Source organism: Euprymna scolopes, chromosome 38 (genome assembly GCF_053919585.1).
Source record: "Euprymna scolopes isolate OS-2025 chromosome 38, ASM5391958v1, whole genome shotgun sequence".
Classification (NCBI taxonomy): domain Eukaryota; kingdom Metazoa; phylum Mollusca; class Cephalopoda; order Sepiida; family Sepiolidae; genus Euprymna; species Euprymna scolopes.
In genome coordinates, this window is record NC_136519.1 from 10,301,069 (window position 1) to 10,308,081 (window position 7,013).

A 7,013-nucleotide genomic window follows, 5' to 3' on the forward strand; every position below is an offset into this window, starting at 1 on the left:
ATAATTTAAAAAAATAAAAAGAATGAACTATATTAATTACAAAACATTAGAAACTGATAATTTCGGACGCTAAACTTTACTTGTATTTCATTTGCCCTTGTGGAGAAAGTAAGCAAATGACAAGTCTTTTTTTGTTTTAAATAAAAATGAAAATTATAACGATTTGTATCTTGTGATACTACACTTCATCTTTATAAAAATAAAAGTTATAAAAGATATGTGAATAAAATATATTTTTTAAATCTCGATTGTTTATACTTGTTGCTTATACTTGTGATTTTATTATGCAAAAAGAATTGCCTCGATCTAGAAGGATTTCTCCTTCACTGACCACCGACATACATCGCATTTTAAATAAATATTGAATTGTATTAAAAACGTACAAAGAAAGATAAAAAACCCACTGTACATAAAAATTAATCTTGGTCGCAAAAATCCGAACAAGTCAGTTATTTTATATTTGTTTCTGCCATTAAAATTTGGTTATAATAATTTTATTAAAATTTTTTTTAAAATTATATATTTTTTAATTGACATCATCCGAACGTCTCAGTTATAACGTTGGCTTATTTATTTATTTAGTGCTATTTTACAACCTACCCCAGCATAGTATAAACATCTTCAACCACCCCATGTTAAGAACGGCTTTCAGAATACCCCCCCCCCCTCATTATAGTGTTTATAATACGCTGGGGCATGTCGTAAAAATTTACCATTTATTTCTATTATTATTATTATTATTGCTATTATTATTTTTATCAAAAAGTTCTGTAAATATATATAAAAAAAGAATGCATTGAGAAAGACACCCACTTATCTCTATATAAATAAAATGAACTCATTTTTTCCTGCGGATTTTGATCTTAATAGGATTAAAAATCAAGATATTTCATGCAAATATAATATGCACAAACGGCAGAACAATATCTGAGGTGTGTTATAGACTTATTATTTCTCAAATTCCTCGATAATCTTAGATTTCTATACTTTTTCTGCTGAGAAGTCACGGCCAAAATCGGTTAAGATCAATGGAAGTGGTAAAATATTTTCTCTCTAATAAATTCCTCCTCCCCCTGCCACCACTTAACACCGTTTGGGGATTGTTCACAAGGAACAGTTGAGAAGAGAACACCGGTTTGGCTTCGTAGTTCTTTCATGTGAAGTTATTTAAAATCACTAAACTAAGCTGCAGTGCTCTGTGGCGTAGTGGTTAGCGTGCTGGACAATTCACATTATATTTTCACGTTCGCGCCGACCTACCGTAGTCGTTTTTTTTTTTTTTTCCTAAACAACTGGAATGGACTTTTCTTGGTGGCCGAACTGTTAACGTTGCAGATGTTTTTTTTTTTTTTTTTTTCACACTTTATTTTCCTACTTTTACTCATGACTCCGGGTTTGATCCTTCCTACTTACCTACCATAACATTTTTTTAAAACTTCCCCCCCCCCCGTCCCGGAAACAAACACTCGGGCAACGCCGGGTACCCCCGCTAGTTTAAATATATTTTGTTTAAATACGTTCGTTTTATTACTTACATTAAAAAGTTTTGTGTAAATAGAAAAAGTTTTTTTTTTTTTTAATCCTTAAAAGTTTTGTAAATATTTAATATTAAAAATCATGTTTTGTAAATATATATTTTTTCTTTTAAATCTTAAAAAGTTTTGTAAATATATTTAAAAAAAATCTTGCTCGCGAACATTCGACCATGTCTGCTATTTAACGTGTTTACAAACAACCAACAGCAATGTCAAGGTCGAACAACCGGTGTCACTTGAAATGTTCGCCAGTATTCGTCTTCTGCTACGGGGTATCTAATCTTTACTAGATCCTATATATATATATATATATCTACAATTATATAAATGCAACTTTGTCTTTGTGAGTGTGTGTGACAGAGTTCCTTATAGACTCTGAATAGGCTGAACAGATTTTCTTTAAAATTTACAGAACTTTAGTGTAGAAGTCTGGGAGTGATCTTAGTTAAGTTTTGTCTCAGAATACCCCCGATAATTACCGATAATTACCGATAATCGAAATGGTTGTTTTAATTTATCATCTGTAAAGCCATGTCGTCACTTAGCAACAATGATAGAACAACGGGTTGTGAAAATTCTCCTGTGGGTAAGTTGATAGCGTGTTTTTTTTTTTTGCATGACGTGGTCTGTAGGTTCAAATTCCGCACATAAATTTCTTGATTTTTTTTCATTAACTGCAAAGAATTTTATAAGACTTGAAAATTTATGTGTTTTTTAGCAATGCAAAAGTAAATTATGTTTCTGTTTTTGAACGTCATTGAACGAGCAACTGATCCTGAAGAAATTGCAAAACAGTTTACACATATATTTAGTGAAAATGTGATTCAGAGGTTTCTTATATGTCGGTTTAACAAAACATAGGCCCCCAACAACCAAGCACAAGTATGATGCCCAGCAACAGTTTCAACACAGTTGACTAATTGTAGAACTATACAGTGACAACCACAAATTCTTACAACGAATAGATAGTCGATGTTGATCCTGTGGTTTCTTTCGCATACTGTTCAAGAAATCATGGCCTCCAAAACCTCGCCAAAGTAGTTGCTTTTGAGCTGGAAGAATAGCTGCTAAGGGGACAAATCAGAGAAATTGGATTATTTCTGGCATGTTGCGTCCACTGTGTGTGGGGGCTACGTTGATCAATAAGGTGTCACTATAACCGAAATTTACTAAAATAACTTTAGGATTACAAAAAGAAAAAAAAAAAAGAAAATATTGGAATTACCAAAGATACAGATCAAAAGAGGCATAAAAAGGCATCAAAGCAACCTCCAAGCAAGGCTGGGTAATACTGCTAGTATATATATATATATATATATATATATATATATATATATATATATACATATATATATATCATCTCACAATCGAAAATTTATATTATATATATATATATATATATATGTATATATATATATATATGTATATATATATATATATATGTATATATATATATATATATGTATATATATATATATATATATATATATACATATATATATACATATATATATATATATACATATATATATATATATATACATATATATATATATATACATATATATATATATATACATATATATATATATATATATATACATATATATATATATATATACATATATATATATATATATATATATATACATACATATATATATATATATATATATATAATATAAATTTTCGATTGTGAGATGATATATAATTATTTCTAAAATCAAACAATGTCACAGCTCACAGAAGCCATGAAAGAAACAGATCGGAAGTTTAAGATTCGAGTTTTGCCCTGATGAGCCTAACTGAGAGCAAAACTCGAATCTTAAACTTCCATTCTGTGGCTTTCATGGTTTGTTGTTTTTGTTTTATGGCATATCAATCCTTTTCAGGTTATTTAATCCAAATCTGGTTATTTTGAAGAAAAACTTTTTAATAGAATATATTTGTTGTTTTCAAGTCGGTTTCTATTTAACCTATAGTTGGGACCCTAACAGGTACTACCACTATGGGTCAGAGTGGACCTGGGAGCAATGTCAATTAAAGGATGGCTCCACACTCCCCAAAGCCCGCAAGCTGGGGCCTCAACATCGGATATAGTTTAAGGTCATATCCAGGACCTTAACTTGTTTGTTTATATGTGAGAAAAATGGAAAAAAAAGAAGATCTAAAGCTCAATAATGCATCTCGACGTTTCACCCAAGTGTTATGAGAACTGTATCAAGAGTGAAAAAGTCGAAAAAACTGTGTGTGTATATATATATATATATATATATATATATATATATAATTTAAAGGAGATTAGAATAATAGTCTAAAGAGCTAAGTGTATTTTAATGTAACAGTGAAATTACTAGTTTAATTAAAATACAGGAAATGCTCGTTGTAATTTAGATATATAATAAGCTCGATAGTTAAATGTCCTAGAGCTAATTCAATATTAAGTAATGCGATTTATAATTTAAAAATGCTTACCAAAAAAACTATGTATAATTGTTCTACGTGACTTCATGTATACCACAAATAAAAAGCACGGATTTCCGAAACGATCGTACAGATAATTGACTTTGTTGTTGTTCCTTCTTATGAAACTGATTTTTAATTTAATTAAATTTTGATTTTTAAATTTTAAAAATTTTTTTAAAATTTTTAAATTATAAATCACATTACTTAATATATATATATATATATATATATATATATATATATATTACAAGGGAGTCACCACTTATCAAGGCCTAAAGGCCACTCGAGGATAAGGGTTAATGAGTGTATGGTGGTCACCAGGATAACATCGTAGTAATCATTAGTAGTGGGAATAGGGTAGAAATAGATTATTTAGGAGGACGGTTAAACAAGAACTTGTTTAAATTGGACTTGAAAATGACCATATTGTAATCAGCTGGAATGCAGGTCAGCAGAACAGAGTTTCACAGGCGAGCAGGTCTGGAAAAAAAAGCTTTGTTTATAGAATTTGCATTTAGATTTAGGCACAGATAGAGAGTGGGTGAAATTGTTGATAGTTGTTGCTAATAGACGAGTGTTTTTTTGTTGTTGTGAGTTTGGCAAGGGGGAACTATAGATTGAAACCCAGACGTGTGTGTGTGTGTGTGTGTGTGCATGAAATGCAAAAAAATAATTCTAAGAAGTTCTTTGTCAATTTTTTTTATTTTTTAAAATAATTTTAATTGTTTACATCTAAATTTTTAAAAATATTTTTAATTGCTTACATCTAAATTAAAAAAAATATTTTTAATTGCTTACATCTAAATTAAAAAAATATTTTTAATTGCTTACATCTTAATTAAAAAAAAATATTTTTAATTGCTTACATCTAAATTAAAAAAAAATATTTTTAATTGCTTACATCTAAATTAAAAAAAAATATTTTTAATTGCTTACATCTAAATTAAAAAAAAATATTTTTAATTGCTTACATCTAAACTAAAAAAAAATATTTTAAATTGCTTACATCTAAATTAAAAAAAAATATTTTTAATTGCTTACATCTAAATTAAAAAAAATATTTTTAATTGCTTACATCTAAATTAAAAAAAAATATTTTTAATTGCTTACATCTAAATTAAAAAAATATTTTTAATTGCTTACATCTAAATTAAAAAAAAATATTTTTAATTGCTTACATCTAAATTAAAAAAAAATATTTTTAATTGCTTACATCTAAATTAAAAAAAAATATTTTTAATTGCTTACATCTAAATTAAAAAAAAATATTTTTAATTGCTTACATCTAAATTAAAAAAAAATATTTTTAATTGCTTACATCTAAATTAAAAAAAAATATTTTTAATTGCTTACATCTAAATTAAAAAAAAATATTTTTAATTGCTTACATCTAAATTAAAAAAAAATATTTTTAATTGCTTACATCTAAATTAAAAAAAAATATTTTTAATTGCTTACATCTAAATTAAAAAAAAATATTTTTAATTGCTTACATCTAAATTTGTATGGAAAAATTTTTTTAAAAATAAATTTCTTGCTCTCAGTTGCCTATCATTTAAAGATTTTCTTCCAAATAAAATGATCACCGACGTGAGATGAAATGTACATTCGTCAATACAAACATCATCAAATGTGTCGCTATTAGCATGTACATATGACCTTTTTTCTCTCTTGGCTTTTACATATCTCAAGGTACAATAGAGAAATATCTTGGGAATTGAATAAAACCGATGTCACCAAATCAAAATGTTGCAGTTATTAATCATATCATATGAGACCCCCACAATCATAGAGTACCTAACGTCATATATAGGGAAAACGAGTTAGGCATACCACCGTGTTCCCCGCACTCTGCTCTACACAGAGTGCGAGGGTCGTCGGAGCTACAAAATGCATCTGACAACACGGTTAAAATCTTTCATCTCTACGTATCACTGCTTGGACAAAGTGGCTTACATGGAGGCTCTGCTCACCTTAATCACTCCTACACATGCCTTTTATCGCCGTGGTGTTCTAGATAAACAAAAAAGTGCTTCGTTAAGACATGGAAGAAAACCTGATATCACAGGTAATTGTGGTTTGGATTATTGCAACACATTCATGGATCATGGTGAAACTAATATCAGCGCAGAATGACTTGGAAACAATGTAAGTGCAGTAAAACTTTTTTTTTTTTTTAACTTTATTAAACGTTATTACTATGTTTACAGGCACTAATAACACATTTTACTGTCACCGTTCTCATAATAATGATTTCATCACAACTATCGTCATTGTTAACCCGACGGTCACATTGGCTGTTGATTTTTTGACACCTAGTTTTCTATTACAAGCAACTGCAACAATGGTGTCTTCAAGGACTATAGAATTCTTCTTTGCCGTAACTGCATTAATCAATGAAGGAAACCCATGTTTAAAACCCATGACTTAGAAGCAATGTAAGTGCAGTAAAACTTTGTCTTGTTTTTTTTTTTTTAACTTTATTAAACTTTAGTAATATTCTTACAGGCAATAATAATACATTTCATTGTCACCGTTTTCATAATAATCATCATTACACCATAACTATCATCATTGTTAACTGATGATATGATGCGATACCTTAGATGTTACATTTCATTGTAAAGCAAACTCCGAACGAATATCTCTTTAATTTCTGAGATACACTCGTTACAAAGATATGAAAATGAATCCATTTTCTGATATTTTTTAAAAAGTAGTGCTTAAGATTCTGAGAGCCTCATACATCTATAATATAAAGCTGAACGTCTGTGTGTGTGCCTCTGGTCATGAATAGGCTCCTATATGGTTGACTATTATAGAAAACTGATCACATATAATGATAGAAGATGTATCGAGACACCGGAATGGGTATGTTTGATCTGGCATAATGATGATTCATTAAAATTGCGGGGTCTGCGTTCACGCCTGGTCCACAAAGTATGGAAATAAAAAAATTAAAAATTAAAAAAAAAAGACGTTTACAAGTGTTTTTGATATAGATGTACATAA